Source organism: Stomoxys calcitrans, chromosome 4, assembly GCF_963082655.1.
Source record: "Stomoxys calcitrans chromosome 4, idStoCalc2.1, whole genome shotgun sequence".
Taxonomy (NCBI): domain Eukaryota; kingdom Metazoa; phylum Arthropoda; class Insecta; order Diptera; family Muscidae; genus Stomoxys; species Stomoxys calcitrans.
Window position 1 is genome coordinate 107378336 of NC_081555.1, and position 27406 is coordinate 107405741.

A 27406-nucleotide genomic window follows, 5' to 3' on the forward strand; every position below is an offset into this window, starting at 1 on the left:
AGCATGGTAATTTGAGAAGTTGATGGATGTTTTTTGCACTTTGAGATTTTATTTTTAAGTTTAATGCATTTTTAGTTTTTCATTCAATAAATGAAAAATGGAAAATGTGTGACCACAGCGGGTGGGCAACTAAGTGGAATACAACTTTGTCACAGAAAATTTAATAATAAATGTTCAATATTTTGAAACGTTAAGACTGTAGTAATATCCAATAATCGATCTACTTCTAATGTCCAGCAGGTCCAACATTTCACATGGGAAATCTCGTATCATAGCTGAATTACGGTAGCCATGGTACGCTATGAATATTAGTCCAAATATCGTCCGATTTGAGCTGTATTTGGCAGAAATGTAAATACATCTAAGAAAAACATTTTGTTCTAAATATCTGCTAAGTCAATCAAATCTATGCTTGAAAACTGTACCGGAAGTAGGAGAAATAGTACTTTAGTACCGCAATTGGTACTATTTGCTACTTTCTTTGTTAATTGAACTCGAGCTCTATACACACACTATGGAACTTATGTACACTATGGCAAACTTAATTGGGTGGTTATAAGAATTTTTTGGAAACTTGTACATTTAGGTACAGCAAAAAGTACCAAAAAGGTACGAAATGGGTGAACTTTGTATAGGGCAAATGAATAGAGGTAGAATTTTGAAATTTTACTTAAAAGTCATCTGATGCAAAAGGATAAGGGTGAAAAGAAAAAATGGCAGAATTGTACTTGTAACGGAACAAAATTTACGTTTAGTACCGCAATTAGTACCATTTGGTACTTTGGTACAGATGGAGCTAGAGGTCTGAAATTTGACATGTAGGTACAATTAGAAAATATATGATGAGTGACAAAATGATTTGTTCAAAATGCGTACATTTGGGTACCAAAATTGGTATCATTTTGTACCTTTTTTAGGGATGGAGCTAGAGGTCATTGTCATTCAGGTATAACTAGGAAAAATATGATCGGTGACTATGATCTTACTACAATTCGTACATTTAGGTACCAATATTAGTACCATTTGATACTATCTGTGCAAATGAAACTAGAGGACTGAAATTTGGGGTGTAGGATTGGTAAAACTTGCCCGACTAAATTATTTTTTTCACAATTCTAATATTTTGGTACCACAATTGGTACTATTTGGTACTTTCTTTGTAGATAGAGCTAGAGTTCCGAAATTTGGGATGTAGGAACAACTAAGAAATAAATGATGGATGACTAATTGATCCATTCAAAATTCGTACATTTTGGTAGCAAGATTGGTACTATTATGTACATTCTGTTCAGATGGATCTTGACGTCTGAAATTTGGCATATAAGTACAACTAAGAAATATATGATGGGTGACTACATGTTCAATTAAAAATTGGTACATTTCGGTATCATTTCGTACTTTCTGTTCAGATAAAGCTATAGGTCCGAAATTTTGGATAAAGGTACAAAAAGAAATAAGTAAACGTTGATTAAACGATCTATTCAAAATTCGTACATTTAAGTACCAAAATTGGTACCATTTTGTACTTTCTGTTCAGATGGATCTTGAGATCTGAAATTGGGCATGGGGGTACAACTAGCATATAAATCATTTAGATACCAAAATTGGTACCATTTAGTACTTTCTTCGAAGATGAAGATGTAGGAACAAAAAAGAAATATATGATAGGTGACTAAGTGATCTATTTAAAATTCATATATTTTGGTATGAAAACTGGTACAATTTGGTACTTCCTTTGCAGATCGAGATAGAGGTCACAAATTTGGCATGTAGGTACGAGAAGGAAATATATAATGAGTGACTATATAATCCATTCAAACTTCGTACATTTTAGTACCAAAAAGTGCAAACAAGGTACTAAAACTTACAAAATGGTACTTTTTGTAAATATTGAGTTAAAGCGCTCAAAAATGCGATTCATTTTTACCTTGACAATATAAATATATTGGTTGACTTAACGATTTTTCCCATGTATTGTTATTCTTGGTACTATTTGGTACTTTCTTTACAGAAGGAGACCGATTTCTGATACTCTGTACGCAGTTATTAAAACACTTTATAATCTCATAGAGTGGCTACCTAGGTTTTTGAATGTCCTACACTTAAAAGGGGGTATCAAAAACGGGGTAGTGAAGCGGACCACCGGGATGCTAGAATATAAATATACAAGCGGAACCGTGCTTGCTCCGCTGTGCCAGCTTTTACAATATTTAAAACAAATTTAGAAAATTTCCCTTTGAATGTTTATACTTAACAATTTATGAGATTTTAATGAAAAAAACATGCTGCGAAAGTAATATATGTATATCGCTTGACTGTGTTACTTTTAAATAACTTTATAAGAATCTTATGTAATCTTTGTTGGTCTCTGAGATCGCTCGGAGGATGTTGGGTCATATAAGTTTGGATGTTAGATATACTCCATTCTTATGTCTTTATTTGATTCCGATACTCCCATGGGGAGTGGGGAGTGTACATATAAAGATCATTCTCTACTCCCAAATACCTTTTGTTTGAGCCACATATTGTCCGTAAATATATCTAGTTTGGTTTTGATGGTGGGAAAAAAGGATGTGGCGTCTCCCAAACTATTGGCTTTACTTTCAAATACCTTTCATACTATTCCCGTAGTCGGCAAATATGTCCAATTTTGTAAGGTGTTAAGGAGTTGGGTCGGCCACCCAAACTCTAAGCCCTGAAAAAACTTTCTTTCACTAACTTTTATTAGAGCCCCTCATTGCCATAGTAGGGGAATATGTCCGGTTTGGGGGTGTTAAGGAGATGGGCCCTAAAAAAATATCACCACGCTCATATTCCTCTTATTTGAGTCCCATAATACCTTAGTCAGTAAATTCGTCCTATTTCGGGGTGTTATGGGGTTGGGCGGTCCAGATTCGTGCTCTACTCCCAAAGACCTATCATTTGAGCCCCATATTGTCATGTCGGTAAATATGTCCGTTCTGGCTCCCACTTGGTTCTACATTTGGACATCAGATTCGTTTTCTACTCTCAAATACCTATTACTTGAGCCCCATATTATCATAGTCGTTAAATACGCCCTATTTGGGAAGCGTTTTGGGGGTGGAGCTGCCAACCCAACGTTTGGTCTCTCATTTAAAAATCCCATATTGTCATGATAGGTCTATATATCCCTTTTGGCGGGCTATTTTAGTAGGGCGGCCCCCTTAGCTATCCTTCACCAAATTTGCGAAATTACAAAATATTTGGTTTTAGGTTGCAATAAGAGTGCAAACAAAACTATGCTTAAATCACCTCACCCATCTCCCAGATCTGGGGCTTTAGAAAACAAGGTCTCCCGATTTCAATTCTTGAGCCCTTTCACGCCGCAATTTTTGTCCGATATGGCTGAAATTTTGCATGTGGTGTTCCGTTGTGGCTTCATACACCTGTGCTAAGTACGGTCCAAATCGGCTTATAAACTGATTTAGCTCCCATATAAACCGATCTCCCGACTTGATTCTTGAGCCCCTGGAAGCCGCAATTTTTGTCCGATTTGGCTGAAATTTATCACATAGTGTTCTGATATCACTTTCAATAACTGTGCCAAGTACGGTCCAAATCGGACTATAACCTGATATAGCTCCCATATAAACCGATCTCCCGCTTTGACTTCTGGAGCCCTCACAAGCCGCGATTTCTATCCGATTGGGCTGAAATTTTCAACAACTGTGTCAAGTACGGTCTAAAACGGTCTTTAACCAGGTCAAGCTCCCATATTTTAGCAAAATCATTGATTCGGTCCGCCCGAACTTAGCACGATTTTACTTGTTTACTCACAAATACCTTTTATTTGAACCCCATTGTGGCATGATAGATCTAAATATCCATTTGGTGGGGTTTTGGAGTAGGGCAGCCACCTTAGCCATTAGTCCCCAAATTTGGTTATCAAATTTTTGTTGTTAGGTTGCTAGAAGAGTGCAAACAAAATCGGCCCACCCATCTGGCGTTTCTCAATATTAGGGTAAGGGGGACGGTCCCCCCCCTGCCCCCTTAATATGCCAAAAAAATTAAGTACGTTTTTTTCACCACGGGATCATTCTGCATAATATGTGAGCTTTTCAAGAAAATCGGTTCAGCATTTTTTAATTCCATACGGAACATAAAGAGTGACTTTTTTAGAGCTATAGGAAAGTTTTTCAAAGACAAAACACATGTGATTTAGAAAAATGCATGAAATCTTTATTTGAATCGAAAGTACGGTCCATATAATTTTATGTTTGAAGATTATTTCATGCAAATATTGACCATGCATGCGCCTCAAATGGTCCATCCGCTTAGTCCAATTTTGGCATACTCTTTCCAACATTTCGGCCGGTATCTCATGAATAAATGCTTCAATGTTGTCTTCCAATGCGTCAATTGAAGCGAGCTTGTCTGTATACACATGAGATTTGACATAGTCCCACAAATAATAGTCTAAAGGCGTCGCACGATCTAGGGGGCCAATTGACCGGCCCCGAACGTGACATAAAATGTTCACCGTGTGTGGCCTGTGACACCGTCTCGTTGAAACCACATGTCATGCAAGTCAAGCTCTTGCATTTTGGGCTAAAAAAGTTAGATATCATCTCACGGTATTGCTCACCATTCATAGGTTCGTTTCGATTCGCATCATCTTTGAAGAAGTACGGTCCAATGAAGCCACCAGCCGGTAAACCGCATCAAGCTCTGATTTTTCTGGATCCATTGGTAGCTTTTGCAATGCTTCTAGCTGATCTTCACTCCAAAATCGACAATTCTGCTTATTAGGAAAGTTCACCGCGCGCTTCTTCCATTCAACGACGAAGCTAATTTTTCGCTCAATGTACGTACCCATTGAGCCAAAAATGATCTTCGTCGTTGAATGGAAGAAGCGCGCGGTGAACTTTCCTAATAAGCAGAATTGTCGATTTTGGAGTGAAGATCAGCTAGAAGCATTGCAAAAGCTACCAATGGATCCAGAAAAATCAGAGCTTGATGCGGTTTACCGGCTGGTGGCTTCATTGGACCGTACTTCTTCAAAGATGATGCGAATCGAAACGAACCTATGAATGGTGAGCAATACCGTGAGATGATATCCAACTTTTTTAGCCCAAAATGCAAGAGCTTGACTTGCATGAAGAAGCAGAATGGAAGAAGCGCGCGATGGACTTTCTTAATAGAGCATGCACTTTGATAATAAAATTCAATAATTTTGCAAGCGTTGTTCGTTTGTAAGACGATTCATGGTTAAATTTTAGACCAAAACAAACACGAAAGGTGCGTGAGATTTTTAGACCAGTGTTGCCAAAAAGATAACAGCTAAAAATCACCCTTTATAAACAAACAAACAAAGCAAACGATATGGGGTATATTCATTTTGTCATTTCGTTTGCAACACATCGTAATACCCGATTTACGATCCTATAAAGTATGTATATTCTTGATCGTCGTAAAAATCTAAGCCCATCTAGCCATGTCCGTCCGTCTGCCGGTTGAAATCACGCTACACTCTTTAAAAATGAAGATATTGAGCTGAAACTTTGCACAGGTTCTTGCTTTGGCCGTAAATTCAAAGATGGGCTATATAGCCCCCATTTAGATCGATCTGCCGATTTGAGTTCTTAGGCCCACAAAAGCCACATTTATTGTCCGATTTTTCTGAAAATTGGGACAGTGAGTTGTGTTAGGCCACTCGACATCGTTCTTCAATTTGGCCCAGATCGGTCCAGATTTGGATATAGCTGCCCTATAGCACGACCTCTTGATTTGGTACATAAAGGGCGCATTTATTGTCCAATTTCACGGACATTTAAGGACAGAGAGTTGTGCTAGGCCCTTCGATATCTTATTTCAATTTGGTTCAGATTTGGAAATAGCTGTCATATAGTCCGATCTCTCGACTTAAGGTCTTGGGCCTATAAATGGCGCATGTATTGTCCGATTTCGCTGAAATTTAGGACTGTAAGATGTGTTAGGCCCTTCCACAACTTTTTTTCAATTTGGTTCAGATCGGTCCAGATTTGGACATATTTAGCTGTGTTGTATACCCATCTGCCAGTTTAAAGTCTTGGGTCCAAAAATGGCGCATTTAGCTGTCATATAGTCCGATCTCGAGATTTAAGGTCTTCGACCTATAAATGGCGCATGTATTGTCCGATTTCGCTGAAATTTGGAACAGTGAGTTGTGTTTGGCCCCCCGATATTCTTCTTGAAGACGGTCAAAATGTTGATATAGTTGCCATATTGACCGATCTCTGAATTTAATGTCTTGGCCCAATAAAAGGCGCATTAAAATACAATTTGACACAGTGACTTATGTTAGGCTTTTCGACACTCGCTCATTGTGGTTCAGATCGGTCTATATTTGGATATAGCTGCTAAAAAGAAAAATATTTTGTTCTACAAAATTGAACAGTGACTTGTTCTTATTAGTCCGTGCCGGTCCAAATCGGACCCTATTTCGATATAGCTGCTAGGGGTGTATTTATGCATTACTCACCGGATTATGACGAAAGGTGGTTTACATACATACCCGAGGTGGTGGGTATGCAAAGTTCGGCACGGCCGAACTGAATGCCTTTTTACTTGTTTTTCCTTGCTATTCCTTTCACATGTTCACAAGTGTTAATTATGATGAATTTTAAATCGATGTTTGGCATAAAAAACACACCATTTTAAAACGCGAATTTAAAAGCTTTTTAAAAATAAGAATATTTGTATGTTGTTGTATACGGTGAAAATAGCTATTCAATTGGCATACGCACATAATTAAATTGATGGCATTTTTCCCAAAAAGGAGATTGAGAAATTTGTTTATAGGGGACTTTTTATTAAAAATAAGGCGTTATGGCTTTTATATGCAAAAACTATTCGCGTAAACTGTAGAAAGTATTTGAGATTGAGATTAACTACAGTCAGAAAAGGAACCGGCAACAAGCTATAGAAGTATTTGTATGAATTAACTTATGATAAGCAAATTGGAAATTTTATGTATATGACATGAATACTGCAAAATGCTAATGACGTGATTTGGTGCAATTTTGAATGTATCACATACTGCGATTGGCTATTTCCAATTTGAACTTCAGAGTATATGAAAACAAGTAAAAGCGTGCTAAGTTCGCCCGGGCCGAATCTTATATACCCTCAACCATTGTCGCATCTGTCGAGTTATTTCCTCAATATCTCTTTTTAGGCTAACAAAGAATAATGATTAAGGACGGAGGAGGAGCTATATCAATTTGTAGTCCGATTCGGGGCTCAAGAAGCAAAATCGGAAGATCGGTTTATATGGGAGCTGTATCAAGCTATAGATCGATTCTGACCATATTGCAAACGTATGTTGAAGGCCATGGGTAGAACCGTTGTGCAAAATTTGTGCCAAATCGGATGAGAATTGCGCTCTCTAGAGGCTCAAGAAATCAAGATCCCAGATCAATTTATACGGGAGCTTTATCAGGTTAAGGTCCGATTTGAACCATACTTCGCACATTTTTTGGAAGTGATATCAAAACACTATGTGCAAAGTTTCAGTCAAATCGGACGAGAATTGCGCCCTATAGAGGCTCAAGAAGTCAAGACCTAGATCGGTTTATATGGCAGCTATATCAGGTTATGAACCTATTTATACCATACTTAGTTGGAAGCGATATCAAAACACTATGTGCAAAATTTGAGTTAAATCGGACGAGAATCGCGCCCTCTAGAGGCTCAAGAAGTCAAGACCCAAGATCGGTTCATGTGGCAGCTTTATTAAAACCGGTTTGGCCTATTTGTAATCCCAACCGACCTACACTAATAACAAGTATTTGTGCAAAATTTCAAGGGGTTAGCTTTTCTCTTTCAAAAGTTAGCGCGCTTTCGACGGACAGACGGACCTACGGACGGACGGATGGAAATGGCTAGTTCGACTTAAAATGTCACGACGATCAAGTATGTATATACTTTATGGGGTCTTAGACGCATAAGTCGAGGTGTTACAAACAGAATGACGAAATTGGTATAACCACCATCCTATGGTGGAGGGTATAAAAATATTTTCTTACCGAATTCTCTAAAGTGAAGTTGAAACCACATTAAACCGTTTCACCACACAAAGGGTGTATTAGCTCTCCACTCCTCACCCTCTCCCATTCCCTATCATGTATTGAGCTACTAATGCCTAAGGCATAACACTGGACAGTGGAAATATTGAACGAGACAAGAGATTCGAGTCTTTTTACCTCAGTACACACGGCAATATGTTGTACCCTACACCACCACTGTGGTACAGGGTATTATAAGATTGTGCATTTGTTTGCAACGCTAAGAAGGAGAAGAAGCTGGACCCATTGATAAGTATACCAATCGACTCAAAATCACTTTCTGATTCGATTTAGCAATGTCCGTCTGTCCGTCTGGGAGGCCTTGTTTTCTTGTAATCAAAGCGCAGGTCGTATTTGTTGTCTAATCATCACGAAATTTTGCACATATCCCTTTTTTCGCCCAAAGACGAACGCTATTGATTTTGGTAAAAATCGGTTCAGATTTAGATATCGCTCCCATATATATGTATCGCCCGATTTAAGTGCAAATCAGCCGTAGTAACTGCAATTTTCAACCGATCTGCACAAAATCTGGCACGGATTGTTTTGCTTCTGATCTTAACATATCTGTTAGATTTCATCAAAATCAGTTCAGATTTGGGGATTTGTAGCACTCATACATCTTTAACGCCGGATTTGAACTTATATGACCGTAGTAACAACAATTTTCGAACGATCTGTTTAAAAGTCGGTTCTTATTTAGACTTTACGCCCGACTTTTGCCTTTCTTTACTGGTTTTTGTTTTCTGGTTGACAGTATGTTGGATGTATGGAGGTATCACACCCTCTTACTTTATATATATATATATATATATATATATATATATATATATATATATATATATATATATATGTCCGTAACGATGCAGTGTTCCAAAGACGGCAACACCTGGACTCACAAAATTCAAAATTTCAGGATTGGTACACACATTAAACAATTCGGATTCCTATATAGAAGTCCAAACACGGATAGGGAGGCTTTTATAAATGGCTTCGACGCTCTTTCCGATTATATTACAAGAATTTCGAGGATTTTTCGGACAGTGAAGTGTTGTCGCTGGGGATTTTAATATCCATAATTCCTCTTGGCTTTCCCGGAATGAATTGGCGCAAATAGTGAATGAACTGACACACATTGCGTGTGTCGAACGGCAACAGAACAGAATTCTCCTGATCTTTTCTTAACTGCGCACCCTGAAATGTACTAAGTTAATATACTTGCACCTCTTGGAAATTCCAATCAATGCATTATTTCGGCATCTGTTTCGTATTCTACCCTTCGTGCCGCTTTATCTACAGCCCTAAAGCAATTTTTATGTATGCAGAAGCTCGTTGGGCTGAGCTCAATGATTTCTTCCGCAATTTCAGTTGGAAGCTTTGCTTTCTTGATTGTGACGTAGTTGCGGCAGCTGAAATGTTAGAGAAGGTGATCTTAATTGGAAAGGAGTTATTGATTCCAACCGAAATAATTTCGGTTAAATCGAATGACAAAAGCTGGTTTAAACAGGTGTGTCAGTAATGAATTGCCGCGCAACCAGACAAGAACTTCGTGTGGCAGAGTACTTAGACGCGATCAGTTTCAGCTCGAACAGCGTCTTCGTGCCAAAGTTCTTGCTTCTCCAAGCGGAAGTAAAAGATTTTGTTTGTTTGTGAAAAGAGTCAAGGGCAACTCATCGGTTATCCCGACTTTCGTTAAAGACGAGTCTTTTACTGACCAACTCGAATGCCTAGAGTACCATATCAGGGGGGCAAGGATTGACTTATTGACATTTGTCTTAAATCTTTGGATGTCAAAGTGGGTGGGAAAACATTAGCCGGAAGTCAGATCCACATACGAACGGTTCGGGCGAAATAAGAATTCTCTCTATAATGCATTGTGCGGTACGCTAGCCAATCAATTACAAACGGGTGTGAGTTCCTGGAATGTCTAGTATCCCTGACATACATCCTTACATCAGGAATAAGAAGACGAATATCAGACGAACACACACGACGATGATGAAGTGAGGCGAAAGAGTTGGATACCCCACTGTCCCCAATCAACGCAATCGCTCTCCTCTGTATACGGTTCAGTAGCTCTAGGAATGATTTTGAAGCTCCAGCCCATACATGTGAGTTGTACTCCATTTTCGGCCTTATGAAATAGGTGTAAATGTTAAGAAGATCAGACGGAGTAGAGTAATTCTTACACCGTTTAAGGAAGCCTAAACACTTGAATGCTTCTTTCGACACATTAAATTCTGGTTTAGCCCATGGGACATCACTTTGTATTGTCATGCCCAGAATATCAGGAGCTTCTGATTGCTCAACATCTACACCGTTGATAGACAAAGATGATTGTAATGGGTCAGCGAGTCGTTTGTGTGACAACAAGCAGCATTGAGTCTTCCGTGCATTAAAATCTACTCGTTTCATTCGACCCCACTTAGAAATGGCCAGCAAATCCTGGCAGAGTGTATCGTCCATAACCCGCCTCTTGTCCTCAATTTCTAGAAGACTCGGCCATAACCCATAATCATAACCCGCCTCTTGTCCTCAATCTCTCGAAGACTCGGCCTATGGTTTAATGAGTACGTATGACACAGATTACTGTCATCCGCAATGGAGTAGATCGGATTCGAGGTCTTACCCAACAGATCGTTGATGAACATTAGAAAAAGAGAAGGAGAAAGAACGGAGTCCTGGGGTACACCAGCGGTCAATTTATGCTCATTAGATGAGAACCCATCTATATCGACTCGAATAGTGCCATCTCTGAGAAAGCTCGAAATAAATCGAACGAAGCCATTAACGAAACAAAATGCGGCAAGCTTTGATAGTAGTGCACCGTGCCAGACCCTATCAAATGCCTTGGAGATATCCTGAGCCACAACCTTTCTCTCACGTCTAGATTCTCAAGAAAGCTTTTAACTCCACGAGTTCGAAAAAAATGTTGGGTAATGATGCCAGATAAATTTTCGATTGAGGGGAGTGGTTGCTTGCTATCCGGCAGGGCGGAGTTCCCTGCAAATATATCAGCCAACAGGTCAGCCTTATCTACCGGGTCAGTGAACGTTTGATCATCCCTAACAAGAGTTGGAATAGATGATGAACTACCCTTTACTCTTTACACGAACGACCAAAAGCTCTTACTTTCTCGTGTAGAAGCAAGAACCTTAGTACGCAGACGCTGTTCGTGAAGACATTTTTCGCGACTAAGCACATTGGCACACGAAGATCTTGCCTGCTTGCGCAGCCTGAATGCCACCTCTTTCGATCTGACAGCATCTCTGCATGTCTGGTTAAACCAACTTTTGTCATCTGATTTAGCCGTTATAGTCTTAACTGCAATAAATGTCCTCACTTTGCGATATTCAAAAATTCAAAGCAACTGTCAATAAACACGACTCCCTCTTCCCTCAAGAAGTCAAATCGGGAGTTCGGTTTATATGGGAGCTATATCTCAATCTGAACCGATATAGCACATTTGCAATCTCTATTGACCTACATCAATAGTAAGTATCTGTGCAAACTTTCGAGCGGTTAGCTTTACGCGTTTGACCGCTATCGTGATTTCGAGAGACGGACGGGCGGACATCGACTCAGAACGAGGAGACGATCAGGAATATATATACTTAATGGGGTCTTAGACGAATATTTCGAGGTGTTGCAAACGGATTGACTAGATTAGTATATCCCCATCCTGTGTTGGTGGGTATAACAACATATCACACAGACATTATCTCTTATGTGGATATTTTTTTGTATTAAAACTTCATTTGAAATATCTATGGTGGTGGGTATCCAAAATTTGTCCAAAACGAACTTGAGACTTTTTTTTTAGATTTTAAAAACATTTATTTAAATGCTCATTTTAAGGTTATTTTCAATATTGAATTATTTTTTATTACATTATTGGTTGCAATTGTACTTACATCAACATAGATATATTCATACCTATTCCACATTATACACCGCTTCTGTAAATGTCCCCTATCCATTTGATTGTTAGATATTAAAAATTTGTCAAGTGTCATTGTTCGGAAGACCTTTAGGTATACAGCATAAATAAAATGTATGTAAGCTTTGACAGTGACATAGTTCTTCAATAATTTAAATGCCAACATAATCGTTGATTTGCACCAAACAGCATTCCCAAATGCCGACACTCGTTGGATGGACCGGCAGATAGACAGATAGATAGACGTAGGGACAGATAGACAAACGGAACTACACACTAACAATAAATTGCAAATATTTACACGCACCACAGTGCTTTTCCATATACAACACATATCCAGTTTCGTTTGTGTTCATATTTCGGCTTTCCGTTTTCCTTGTAGATATACAGTAAGTGGCAAAAAAAAGTACACACATAATCCATACCTGATGCGACACTTAAGATGTTGTCATTGTTTTGTCACCAACTGTATTAAATTCTTATTTATGATTATGATACACATAATTCATACCCCAAATATGTTGTTGTTAGACAAGAACATGAAATTATTTCGTATCATCCCTCATTGATGAAATGGCAAATGTGATGTAGGGATGCTGCATTAGGTGGCCATAAAAAATCCATCAAAATGCTTTTGACAAAGTCTATTACGAGGGGAGACAAAGGTTAAGCCTACAGGCCAGCTGTTGCAAAAGGTCACCGTATTTATGAGTAAGTCATTCGGACTGTCTGCATTAAATAACTTGGAAATATTTAAGAATAAATTGATAAGTTCAACAAAATTGTAAAATTAAAACAAAAAAAACATGAAAAAAGGCATTAAGTTCGGCCGGGCCGAACTTTGGATACGCACCACCTCGGGTATATAAGTAAAGCCCCTTTCGTCACAATTTGGTGAAAACTGTATAACTTATGCACTCAAATTCGGTACGGACATTGAGTGGTCTAATAAAAATAAGACACTGTTCAATTTTGTAGAAAAAAATATTGGTCTTTTTGGCAGCTATATCCAAATATAAACCGAACTGAACCAAATAGGACACGAATGTCGAAAAGCCTAACATAAGTCACTGCGTCAAATTTCAACGAAATCGGATAATAAATGTCCTAACTTGGAAGATCGGTGTTCTGATCTGTTGGAGTATCAATCGACTTTGAATAATTAACTTTATTATTTCTTTTATTATATTCACATAGATAGCATTGATTTTCAATATATTATACATGCTGTCAATTCTAAAGAATATTTTTTCATTCTCAAATAAACCTTTGTATCATTCAATTCGTGTGTGTTCTTATTAACTCAATTCCACATATATAGAAGCATTTCCAATAGGTTTTGGGTCCAGCGCTATGGAGTATTTAAGAACATCTTTCGCAAAATTAAACGAGGACAACTACCATTTGTGGAAATTTAAGTTGGAGTTAATTCTACGTAAGGAAGGTTTGTGGGAATTCGTAACAAATCCGGTCCCAAGCGAACCAGACAAAATTTGGAAGAAAAAGAATGAGGAAGCGACGGTCATTATTGGTTTATCCGTCGAAGATAGTCAACTTATGCTCATTAAAAAGGCTGGAAGTGCCAACGAATCCTGGGGAATATTGCGTTCTCACCATGAAAAGGACACGCTCGGAAGTAGCGTACGTATTATGAGACAAATTTGCAATTTCAAATATTCAATGGATGGTGATATAAATGAGCATATAATGGAAATGAAGCTATTGTTTGAAAAACTGGAAGCTGTCGGTGAAAATTTTTCAGAAAAATGGCTAGTAGCAATGCTACTGAGTAGCTTACCACCATCATTCGATACGCTCGTGACAGCTTTAGAAGTTCGGAAAAAGGAAGAACTTACTGTGAAAGTCGTGGAAACTTGCTTGATTGAAGAATGTTTGAAAAATAAGGAAAATGTAGCTTCGAGTTCAATACTTAAGATTTCAGACCGTGAAGGCGAACATCATGTGAAACGTTGTCATTTTTGTAAGGCAAAAGGTCACCTTAAAAAGGATTGCTGGAAGTTCAAGAAAGCAAAGAATAACTATAAAGTCAACGAAGCAAAAGAAGTTAATTCATCAGAGGGAAACTTTTGATTTTCAACTGGAAGTGATGCTTCATCGTGGGTAATCGATTCTGGTGCAACTTGCCACATAAGTTCACAATGCTCGTTTTTCTCATCGCTGGATGCAAGTGTTCGAGAATTAGTGACTGTTGCAAATGGTGAGTCAGTTTATTGTGAAGGCAAGGGAACTTGCATTGTTCAAACTGTGAATTCCAAGGGCGAAAGTTTTAACATAACTATACATGATGTGCTGTTCATTCCGTCTTTTCAAGGCAATTTATTGTCTGTCAACAAAATGTTAAAGAAGGGCTTGAAGATAGTTTTTGAAAATTCAAATGCAAGTATCGTAGCGTAAGACGGAAAGGAAATTGGTTTTGCGGAAAGTATATCAGGGCTTTTTTATTTGCGTCAAAAACAAAAACAAAAAGCTTTGACTGCCTCATGTGATATGAACAATTGCCAACATTATTGGCACAAGATTTTTGGCCATATAGATATCGAAGCACTGAAGGAAATGCAGAAACAGAATCTTGTAAGTGGTATGAAAATAAGAGATTGTGGCACAAGCAAACTTTGTGATGTCTGTGTCACATGTAAAATGTCCAAGAAGCCTTTTAATAAGAAATCTGAGAAAAACTTAAGTCGAGTTTTGGATTTGATTCATACAGACGTCGGTGGACCTATAATTGCTGAAACCAAAGATAACGTCGATAATAAAAGTTCGGAAATACCATTAGAGATCTTCATAAGAAGCAAGGAAGTAGAAAATTCTTGTGTAAATGGTGAAATAAGTAGCGATTACGAGGATGCTGTATCTGGCGAAGAAATATTTTCTGAAAATTTTCAAAATAATACAGATGCGCCCTGTGATGAAGATGAACGCGAAACAGCCGAGAGAAGATCTGAAAGGAAAACTAAAGGTAACCCTCCTGATAGATATGGATACAGCGTACGCGCCGATGACAACTTAATTGAACCAAAGACATATAAGCAAGCTTTAGAATCCCCACAACGTAAACAATGGATCAGTGGTATGGAGGATGAAATGTCATCTCTAAAGAAATAAGAAACGTGGGATCTGGTTGTACCTCCAGAAAATGCCAATATCGTCAGTTGTAAATGGACGTATAAAATAAAAAGAAATGCCGAGGGAAGAGCCCAAAGATTTAAGGCACGACTGGTGGCTCGCGGTTTTTCTCATAAGTATGGGGTTGACTAAGACGAAGTATTCGCTCCTGTTGTCAAACAGACAACCTTTCGAACCCTTTTATCTGTAGCAGGTGCAAAGAAAATGACAGCGGTTCACTTCGACTTCAAATCAGCGTTTCTAAATGGCGATCTTAATGAATCCATTTACATGGAGCAACCTGCAGGATTTGAAGAAGGCGGAAAAAATCTGGTATGTAAATTGAAAAAGAGCATATATGGTCTTAAGCAGGCTGCGCATGTTTGGAATGCAACCCTTTATAATGTCTTGTGTAAAGGAGGGTATAAACAATCTGTTGTGGATCCTTGTCTTTATACAAAATGCACCAAGGGAAGAGGAAGAGGAAGGGATCATATATATTCTTGTATACGTTGATAACATTTTAGCTGTTTCAAAAAGCAAATCAGATATTAGAATGTTTGAAAAACTGATTCAATCGCATTTTGAGATAAGTAATCTCGGAAATACAAAACCCTATTTGGGCCTCGAAATTTTTTAAGACAAGAATTTTAACTTTTGCATACGCCAACGAAAATATATTACTGATATATTGAAGGAATACGGTATGAAAAATGCAAAAGAATCAAAATATCCGTTGGATCCTGGCTACGGAAAAACCGAGTCTAATCTTCTGATAGACAACACCAAATACCAAAAATTGATTGGATCGCTTTTATACCTTAGTGTTAATTCAAGGCCGGACATTGCTGCGAGTGTTTCCATACTTGCGAGAAAAGTAAGCTGTCCCACTCAGGAAGATTGGGCAGAGTTGAAACGCATCCTGAAGTACCTCAAGGGAACAGTAAATCACTTTTTAAAGTTAAGTTACAACAATTCTGAGGACAACATATTGATTGGATACGCCGATGCGAATTGGGCCGAGGATAAGATAGATAGGAAGTCCAATTCTGGATATGTGTTCCAAATAAATGGTGGTTCAATAAGCTGGGCTTGCAGAAAACAAACTTGTGTTTCACTGTCCTCTACGGAAGCTGAGTTTATTTCCCTTTCTGAAGCTTGCAAAGAAGCAATCTGGCTAAGACGTCTATTGAGTGACATGAAGATAATTCAAACTTCACCAACAATAATCTACGAAGACAATCAAAGCTGCTTGAAACTTATTAAAGAAGAAAAACTCAGTAACAGAACGAAACATATTGACTCAAAGCTCCATTTTGTAAAGGATCACATCAAAAAGAAAGATGTTGAATGCAATTACTGTCCAACTGAATCTATGGTGGCGGATATAATGACTAAACCTTTAAAACCACCTCTATTTGGAAAATTTCGAAAATCAATTGGCGTTGAACTCGATTGAGGAAGGGTGTTGGAGTATCAATCGACTTTGAATAATTAACTTTATTATTTCTTTTATTATATTCACATAGATAGCATTGATTTTCAATATATTATACATGCTGTCAATTCTAAAGAATATTTTTTCATTCTCAAATAAACCTTTGTATCATTCAATTCGTGTGTGTTCTTATTAACTCAATTCCACATATATAGAAGCATTTCCAATATGATCTGTCTGATCTGACTCATATTTGGGTCGGATGTAGGGAGGCTTAAAAAAACTCACTATTTAAAACTTTAATAAAATCAGGTCATAAATAAAGCTTTTATGAGCTTCAGACCCATAATCGGCATATCGATCTATACGACAGCTATCTCTAAGTACAGTCCGATATTTACCATATTTGGGTCAGACGGCGGGTGGCTTAAAACAACTCACTGATACAAATTTCAGAGAAATTGGGTAATAAATTCAGCATATATGGGTTCCAGACTCTTCAAGGGCAGATCGTCTATATGGCAGCTATATCTAAATAAAGTTCGATCTGAAACATATAAACAAACTCACCAATAAATAAAGTCTTTATGGGCTTCAGAACCCATATCGGCAGATCGGTCTATATGGCAGTTATATCTAAATATAGTCCGATGTAATCCATATTTAGGTCAGATATCGGGAGGCTTAAAATAACCCACTGGTTCAAATTTCAACGAAATCGGGTAATAAATAAGCTTTTATGGACTTCGGTCCCTTTATCGGCAGATCGGTCTATATGGCAGCTATATTTGAATATAATCCGATCTGAACCATATTTGGGTCCTATGTGGGGGGCCTAAAACTACCCACAGTTTCAAATTTCAGCGAAATCGGATAAAAATTAAATCTTTTATGGGCTTCAGACCCTTTAACGGCAGATCGGTCTATATGGCAGCTTAATCTAAATATAGTCTGATCTGAACCATATTAAGGTGGGATATCGGTGGGATCAAAATAACTCATTGTTTTAAATTACAGCGAAATCGGGTAATAAATAAATCCTTTATGGGTTTCAGACCCCATATCGGCAGATCGGTCTATATGGCAGCTATATTTAAATGTAGTCCGATCTCAACCATATTTGAGTCGGATATCGGTAGGATCAAAAAAACTCACTCTTTCAAATTTCACTGAAATCGGGTAATAAATAAAACTTTTATTGGCTTCAGACCCCTTATCGGCAGATCGGGTCTATATGCCAGCTATATCTAAATATAGTCCGATGTAATCCATATTTAGGTCAGATATCGGGAGGCTTAAAATAACCCACTGTTTTAAATTTCAGCGAAATCGGCAAGACAAGGTCATTAAAACGTTTGCGTGGGTCGTTGACATAGAGGGGATCCGTTTTCAATCTATTTCGATTTTTAAAATTTATTTATTCAAGATTTCGAAGCATCGTTTTATCGTTCTACAGGTGAACTCGTGGCACAATTTAGCTGCGGCTGACAGGCACTAACCCAACACCCCAATCCATTGTTTTATCGTTCTAAGGTTGAAGTCGTGGCACATTTTAATGCACTTCCTTTAACGGATGTTGAAGATAGCTACCCAGGTGACACCGTGGGGAGATTTATGTTCACATTTGAGATGAAGGAAGACCAAGATAAGCCAAATCAAAACCAATCAAAAACGTTGCATGGTTTCCATCATCCCCAAGTCACACAGCAGATAAGTTTATACCATTTTGGTAATGGCATGGACGTTTTTTGATAGCTACATATAAAGGATATGATTTTTGCCAATTAATGTTAACTAATTACAATACCATGAAGAAAAATGTAGCACATGGAAATCTAGGAATCATATACTCCTAATCCATGCATAGAAATCATGTTTTCTAAGTCACCAATAAATAATAATGTATAACTAAGGTATTTATTTTGTTATACCATTATTAAACTGTTCTGGTTTTCGAATTCGCGAAACGAAAAAATATTTTTTGCCTATATTTTCTAGGTCTTAGTTTTCTATGGTTTGATATTACTTTAGATTCCTCTTACTATATAGAAATTTGACAAGAGTATGGATTCTAACATAGATATGTCAAGGTTTATAAGAAAATCTTTCGTCTTACGTTTTCGAAAACCGGAACAGGACTTATAATATTGTATCTTTCATGAGCTTAGCTCTATTATTTTATACACTTGTATTGAATCATCCAAAATTGTTGAAAAATAGCAGCTACAGCTCACACAATTTCATTTATATGTAGACAAGACTCTGCAGTTACTGTTGACAATGAGTGCAAAAACTAAACTTCTAACGCTATGTGGAAACAATAAGCAAAGACAAGTACAAGTATATAGTCAATGATAAGAATATGGGAAACTCCATAATAAATGTCTCCCTAAGAAATGTTATGGAGCCCCATAGTAATTAACGCACAGGGATGGAAGAACATTGCAAGACTGAACTTGAGAAAATTGTATGACAAATTTGTCAATAGAAAAAATTTCATAGAAATATTGTCTGTAGAGAAAATTTCTTTGAAATTTTGTCTTTAGAGAAAAATTCATTGAATTTTGTCTTTAGAGAAAATTTCATTGAATTCTCTCTTTAGAGAAAATTTCATTGAAGTTTGTCTTTAGAGAAAATTTCATTGGAATTTTGTTTTTAGAGAAAATTTCAGAGAAATTTTGTCATTAGAGAAAATTTTATAGAAATTTTGCCTTTAGAGAAATTTTCATAGACAAAAGAAAAAAAATCCTACAAATAGACAAAATATCTTCGAAATATTGTCCTTAGAAAAAATTTCATTTAGAGAAAATTTCATGAAAATTTGGTCGTTTGATAAAATTTTATGGAAATTTGGTCTTTAGGGAAAATTGGCCTTTAGAGAAAATTTCACGAAAATTTGGTCTTCAGAGAAAATTTCATGGAAATTTGATCTTCAGAGAAAATTTCACGGAAAATTTTATTGAGATTCCATTGCAGGATATTGTCTGGCTTTAGACCATTTCATTTTACATTTTAAACCAAAAAAAAAAAACCATTAGCGGGAGATGTCAAATGGATAATGGTGCTTTACAACCATCCCAACTAGAGTTGTACAGCACTCATCTGAATCTGAGGGCTCTTTAAAACGACTTGATTCATAAGCGTAATAGAAAACAAATCAAGTCTTACTTCGCATATTCAAATTCAACTTATCCGACGATGCCAATAGCAACAAACACAAATATCTTTCCAAAAACTCTTTTCTTCTTCGCACGGCGATCACCCAAATGTTGATGCTGTCAATGCTGTTTTTGTGTATAGCCAGTGACCTACACCACATGCGACGTGCCTTTCGTTTGGCTTGTCTGTTTCAGCTTTCTTTTTTCGGTTTTAAAATATAAGTGAGAAAACTTTATAGAAAAAATATGATTGAAATTTTGCCTTTGAAGAAAATTTTGAAATCTAAGAAAAACCTTACTTTATTTTAATTGGCTATGACAGAACATTTATTCCGCAAGCTGAAGGTAGAGCAGCGTTCCAAGCGCCTCGATTTTCTGTGCTCATTTTATAAGATCTGATACAAAGTTTCGAAGTGGCTCGCACCACTTGATCTGTCCATCGGGCTTTTGGTTGTTGCTATTGTTATAGCCACATTTTCATGTGGAGGTGGCGATCCTCCTCAAGTGTCTGTTAGCGAGCAAGCTCGTTCCGCTCCAAAGGACCGACCGCCGCGGGAACAGTGAGACCATTGGTTTTTTAAAGGCGCCAATAACTCGCCTTGTCATATCGAGCATCATAGGCAATCAGTATTTGTGCAAAAGCCGCTGCCACCCGGCCCTTCACTGAGACTCTCCGCTCGATACCGCTGATTGTCCGAGACCGCCGTTGCAGCTATTCCGTATGGAGCATTCCACTATGCGCAACCTGTGGACGCGCGGTAGTTCCCAGCTAAGCTTCCCGTGACAGCAATGAACGCCACACAGATCGGACCACAATGTTCTTGCTTGAGCGGTGCTCACAGCTATCCTATGCCGGACTTTTGGTCATCCCGGTATGCTTGTACCACCGTTGTTGCCTTCAAAAGACTTTTTTGCTGAAACTTCTTCATCCACTCTGACAACATGCCATAGCCAACGGAGCCGTTGTATTTTGATGCGTGTAACTATGCTATCGTCGTTATACAGCTCGTGGTTCATAAGAAGCCTATATTCTCCATTAACGCAAACTGGTCCATATATCTTACGAAGAATCTGTCTCCAAGAACTGCTCCGTCTGCTTTCACAACTAGCCATGCGTCAGAACCATTTAACAACACGGGTAGTATCAGTGTCATGTATAGTGTAAACTGCGTCTTGCGAGAGGTGGCCTTGCTTCAAAGGCTGCAGGTACTACTGCCGGTGACCGAGCTATGATGTCTATGTCGTCGGCATAGGAGAGTAGGATGTGTTCTCTTGTGACAAGTGTGATTAGATCACACGATAGGCTGTCTCTTTTTCTGAAACCTCGTTTTGAATTAAATGGTTTCGAGAGATACTTTCCTATTTTTTCTGAGGGACGCGTTTCAGCAAGTGTCATCCTGCAGAGTCTTATTAATTTCGCAGGGATACCAAACTCAGATATGGCTTGAAATACCTTTTTATCGAAAGCGGCTTTGTAGTCAACAAAAATATGGTAGGTGTTGATTTGTCCTTCTCGGGTCTTTTCCTGGTAGATTTACAAGGTCTAAAGCCGCATTGATAGGGCCCAGTTATCTCATTGACTTTATGTTTTAATCTTTCACACAGTACTCTCGAAAGTATCTTGTATGCGATGGGAAGGAGACTTATTCCTCCGTAAATTGCACATTCCATATTGTCTTGAGACCGGCACATAGTATGCTGAGGTTCCAATCATCGGGCATGCGCTCTTTTAGCCAGATTGCGCAGATAAGCTGATTCATACGCCTTATCAGCATGCCGCATCCGGCCTTAAATAGTTCAACGAGTAACCCGTCGGCTCCTACTGCCTTGTTGTTCTTTAGTCGAGTCATTGCTACTTGGACCTCATTCTCCGGCCTCCGGTCTTAAATAATTCAGCGGGTAACGCGTCGGCTCCTGTTGCCTTGTTGTTCTTCAGTCAAGTCACTGCTACTTGGACCTCATTTGGACTAGAGGATGAACATTCTATACCATCATCATTGATTGGTTCTAAGGTATCTTCTTCGCTGCCATCGTCGGACACTAGCAGTTGGGTTAAATCTTTTTTCCATATCCTCAGCATGCTGTCTGTGTCCATTACCAGATATCCTTCCTTGTATCTGCAGGAGGATGTGCCTGCACCAAAGTCATCGGTTTGATGTTTAATTCTTTGGTAGAATTTCCGGACTTTATTCTGACTCCTGCACATTTCAATTCGCTCACACTCACGCCTTTCCATTTCCATTCTGCCGAAAAGACGTTTCTTCTGCATCCTTTGCTCCCGATACCTCTCCTTCATCTGGCGCGTTGCTACTGATTACAGGGTTGCTCTATATGACTCTTTCTTGGCTTCAGTAGCATCTCGATACTCTTGGTCGTACCATGGGTTTCTTGGGGGAGACTTCCGTTACCCAAGTACGAATTTCACGGCATTTTCCATGGCAATAGTTTGCCATGGCGCCATTATATCGTTGGAACAAGGAGTGCTTTCATCGAACAATTGGGTCAATCGAGAAGAGTATGCGGTTGCCATCTGTTGTGTTTGGAGCATTTCAATGTCGAGCTTCCGTGCAGTGTCAGATCGTACTTTCCTCGCCATGTTCAAACGGGTGCAAACCTTTGCTGCAATAAGGTAATGATCAGAACCTATATTCGCTTCACGGATCGATCGTACATCTTACACACTGGATGAATGTTTCCATCTCGAACAACGTTATCAATTTAGTTCCTTGTGTTTTGATCGGGGGATAGCCATGCAAATGCAAATTCAAATGCATTCCACTAAGGAAGAGGGGCAAACTTCTCACATATCAATGAGTGCAGTCCGATTCAAGTTTAAGCTCAATGATAAGGGGCCTCCTCTTTATAGCCGAGTCCGAACGGCGTGCCGCAGTGCGACACCTCTTTGAAGAGAGGTTTTACATGGCATAGTACCTCACAAATGTTGCCAGCATTAGGTTGGGAAAACCACAGTTGAAAATTTTTTCTGATGATCTCGTCAGGATTTGAACCCAGGCGTTCAGCGTCATAGGCGGACATGCTACCCTCTGCCCTAGGGTGGCCTCCAGCCATGTGGCTTTGTGAATATTTTTATGTTGAAATCTGGTGCTGCTAACCACCATGTTTTTTGCCGCGGCGAAATCTATCTGCCTCAACCCATTACCAGATGTAATATTGTGGAGGCGAAATTTTCCTACTGTTGGACCAAAGATGTCTTCCTTCCCTATCTTCACATTAAAATCTCCCAGAACGATTCTAATATCTTGGGAGGCGAAGCGGTCATATTCTCCTTCTAGGCGCTCGTAGTAAATATCCTTGGTAGGTTTGTCTTTGTCTTCCGTCGTGGTATGGGCACAAATAAGGCTGATTTTGAAGCATTTGGCTTTTATGCAGATTGTGAGTAGCATCTCATCCACCGGAGTAAAGCTTGAGACAAAGTGTTTAAGTCTCCGACTAACCACAAATCCACAGGTCAAATTCGTATCTCGTGTTATGGCAGCTATGGTATAGTTCCTCACCGTTAGTGTTGTTGTGAAGCCATTCCCAGTCCATCGCACTTCCTTGTACTTTCCCAAGACAACCGCCAGCGCGTATACTGCACCTTCTCTATAGAGAGTGCGGACATTCCAGGTGCAGATTCGCAAATCATGGTCCATTTTTCGCTTGCATGGGTCGTCAATGATAGGGGAGTCCGTTTTTAATATTCCTTTGTTTCTTATAGTGATTCTCATAGTTGTCCGGGGGCGGTCCAGCGCCCCAAGCGCATGGGTTTTGTGGGATCGCACATGTAACCCTCGTTCTCGCGAGCCGCTTGCTCCAAGATCCGACGCTAGCCTCCAGCCGCCCCTAACCTAGAAACAGACGCTGCTGTTGGCCATTGGTCATTTGAAGGCGCCAATAACTCACCTCGTCATCTCGAGTATCATTGGCACTCAGTATTTAATTAAGACCCAGTGCCACCTGACTCCTCACTGAGACTCTCCTCTCGAAAATCACTGACTGCCAGCTACTTCGCATAAAAACGGAGCTTTCCACCCTCCGCAACCTGTCCGGTAGCTTTCAGCTAATCATCCCGTGATAAAGATGGACACCACACAAGTCGTAGCTCAAAATTCCAGCCGGTGTGGTGTTCATAGTTATCCTATGTCGGCCGGGAAACCTATCCTTAAACATTTGGTCCTCATCAAAATTCTGTTCTTAGGGAAATGTGCAAAGTCAACTTCTTCGAGAATCACCCATATGGATAAATACATATACATACTATCACTTCTTTAAATGGAAAATCTCATAGAATAAAATTGCTCATCCGCTGCATATTATTTATGCTATTACAACTAAGAACACACAGAGACAACAACCACCGTCCCCATCAACCCACCAAACACTCGCCCAGACATACACAATCAACCAAGGCAAGCAAAAACCGCACCAACAGCAACAGTGCGCGCACTCACTTCTCAATGTAAAAGTGACGCCGCTGTTGAGAACAGAGACAGAACGACAACAAAGCCCAGCACTAAAAGTGTGTGCCTTGTAAGCTCCACGGTGGCCCCAACATTAGTCAGTTGGACACCAACCATCAAACCTAAAACAACAACGGTCGAAGCAACACCAGCAACTTTAATAGTATCTGAGTGCCTAGCAAACTCGTGGTGTATCCGTCGCGTATGGACGCACATATGTTGGACTAGCAACAAGCATACGCAACACAAAACTCGTTGAAGTACGACAAAAACAAGTGCCGCGCCAATGTTTAACGAAATTTAAGAAGAAAAGAAAAGAATATTAACAAGAAAATATTTTAAATAAATTTTATGTGACAAAAAAACAAGATCTAAGAATATAATCCGAGCTTGGGCGGACAAGATTTAAGAAATTTATATTGGTGTGGTCGTTTGTTCTTACTTGAAGCCATCGCAGGTCTTCTGGCAGTGCAAAAGTAACCGGCAAATCATACGCCTACATTCCTAGCAAAACCATAAAAAGTGAGAAAAAAATATAACAACAATTTTGTTGATTTACTTCTAGCAACACACACACGCACACACTCAGTGTGTTCTTGAGTTCATTCATTCATGCAGACGACAAGAGCAACCACCTTGTTCCCCTTGCACAAGCCAAAAACCAACAGCAGGAAAAACAATAACAATAACAATAATTGCAACAAAGACAACAAATTGCAAATTATTTCAAATGAAGACAAAATCACAGCCAAACGCATCATTTCCTCTCCATATCGGCAACAATTCGCCTAATTTCGTATGGTCTCGTGTAGATTTTTTTTTGGTCATTCATTAGGAGAGCCAATGAATAAGTGTGGCTGAGTGCATGAGTGAGAGTGTGGGTGTAAGTGTGTGTTTGAGAAGCTGTGATTTATCTTTGTGTGAGTGTGTTTACTTTATTAGTGGCGCTGACAAGTTTAACTGGCGGTTATGCGTTAACATTGATTTCTTTATCTTTAGCCTTTTCCAATTGTCTTTTGCTCTTGTTGTTGTTGTTGTTATTATTGTGATTTTCTTGCTGCTGCGGCTACTGCTGTTGTGGTGTAGTGTGATGCGATTTGGCTCGTTCAAACATTAAGTGGTGCTTTTGTTTATTTCATACGCCTCATTCTCTCGGCTCGATTAACTGACTGTCTGGCCAGCTACAACTCACTCGGTTATCTGTGCGCATTTGGTGTGCTGCTTGTGCATCCATCATACGCCCTGTAGTACGTGGGGGATTTAAGTTTTGTTGTTTTTTTTTTTTTTCTTTTGCTAAAAACTACTTAAACAACTACAACAACTAAAGCAAAACAATCAAGCCAAAAACAACAAAACAACTCTTTCTTTAAGTGGCTCGCTGGTTGTCTCAATTCGCGTGCAAACTAAAGAAAAAAGTGTAACGCATATTAATCAAATTGTTCCAGATTTTAGACACACATCCGATTGTGAGGATTTTCAACTGTGATATTGTCTGGCTGTCATTGGGCGACTACGTTTTTTTTTGTTCTCTACTTTTGGAATAGATCTTTTTCCATAGAAAACAAGCGAAAATTATTACATCAGAATTTGTTTTCATAAGGTAAGTGAAGAAACGAAAAACAAAAAAAACAGCATGCCAACAAGTTTTTATTATGTGTAGGTTGAAGATGGATGGTCTTATGTGAAAACCAATTGATAAACGGATTAAAAAAGAAACAGCGTATTCATATGACAATATATTTGTTCATTATTTGAAAAATATAATAATAGACTCGATACAAGTATGAGGTGATATGATTAGCAATTCTTTTATGTCACACAAATAAAACAAGTCTATGTTAAAATTGTGAACCCAGTTTCCAGCAAAGTTTTGTTGAATCCTCTACCTATAGATGATTTAACCCTGGAAAGGCGTCAAAACAAAGATTCGCGGTTTTATTTGCGATCCAAAATATCATAGTTTAACGCCATATATGAAAGCTGCAATACAGATCAAACAGATGACAGTTGACAAGGGAGAAGAACAGGGCTGCATACCTAGGAATAATTGGAGTGGGATAGTCAATGGACTGTCATCAGTGTACTCCGATGTCCTTGCGGAATTTCCTGGGTCTCCTCCAGTTAGTGACGATGCAGGCTGGTATCGAGGCCGATACAGACTAATTGCTTTCGGGGATTAACGCTCAATTGATTGGTGAGATCTGGCCAAGTGCAGCACTAGATTTAGTCAAGAAGGAAGATATTCCTTCTCGACCAATGGCGCATGCTTGGATACCAAATATTCCCTCAGATCCAGAATCGATACTTGGAAGTAATCCCAATCTTTCAACCACCGACTGGGAGATTGGTAGATTGGATGAGGCTGATGGTGACCGGAGACATGCAGTATTCGTACTAAACTCCGACTGTCATCAGTATACGGAAGGTGTTGTGTCCTACGGATTCATCAAGTTGAAAATTAAGGGCTATTGGAGCGGTGGGGTTGGGGGATCAGGAGACGACTCAGCAGTTGTAGCTGAACATTTTCCTGAGGCAGTATCGACCACATCACTAAAGTCTGGCGGATTGCAGGAGACTGAAAATCCCCCTGCCACAATCGAGACTGGAGGGGATGGCATTAATATGGGACCCAACAAGCCCAATGTGGGTGGGTCACAAAGTTGGACTGGGTTCAAAGTGTGCGCCAGCGGGGAAGCACGGAACTCAGAAAGTACTTCGACGGCAGCAGTTAGTAAAGCTTCTAAGGAAAAATCGGCCACGCCACAAGTACCCAGTATCCTGAGGATACTCTCACCTGCCCCTGGATGCGTACGGAAGCTTATCATGACAAGTTCTAACTAGTCTTGCGAGGATGAACTCCTGGTGGAGTCAGGAGACGAGGCTAACTCAACAATGGTGGAAGTTTTGATTCCTGACTATAGTCCGATTTCTACAGATAAATCGCCACCATTGTTAGGCCGCTTCGGCGGCACTAAAGTTCCTCCTGATGGCAGGAGGATTTGACGTGGTTCTTATCCAGCAACCATGGGTGTGTGGAGGAATGGTTCGTGGACTAAGAATTCCGGGATTTAAACCACTCAAGGGTATGGGGAATGGGAGACACAGATTCTGTATTCTTGCAAAGAGTAGTCTGAATATCTAGACTAGAAAATGAAGGGGACATAATCGTCAAGAGGACCATGAAGGCTCTGAATGACTCGCTTGTGTTAGCATGTCCT

At 39.1% G+C, this 27406-nt stretch overlaps 1 protein-coding gene across 7 annotated transcripts in view; it reads left to right on the top strand.

Annotated features, from left to right (window-relative positions):
- The window catches only part of LOC106086071 (glutathione hydrolase 1 proenzyme), a 136552-nt gene that overhangs the window by 48889 nt on the left and 60257 nt on the right, over positions 1-27406 (top strand). The window contains exons 1-2 of one of the 7 annotated variants that reach the window (XM_013250596.2): positions 24246-24710; positions 25516-25788. The exons of 3 other annotated variants lie outside the window; for them this stretch is intronic. The gene's annotated coding sequence lies outside the window, so the exon portion shown is untranslated. Of the gene's footprint in view, positions 1-24245; positions 24711-25515; positions 25789-27406 lie in introns of those variants that run through there. 3 more of the 7 variants (XM_013250595.2, XM_013250598.2, XM_059367455.1) reach the window with 3 other exon arrangements.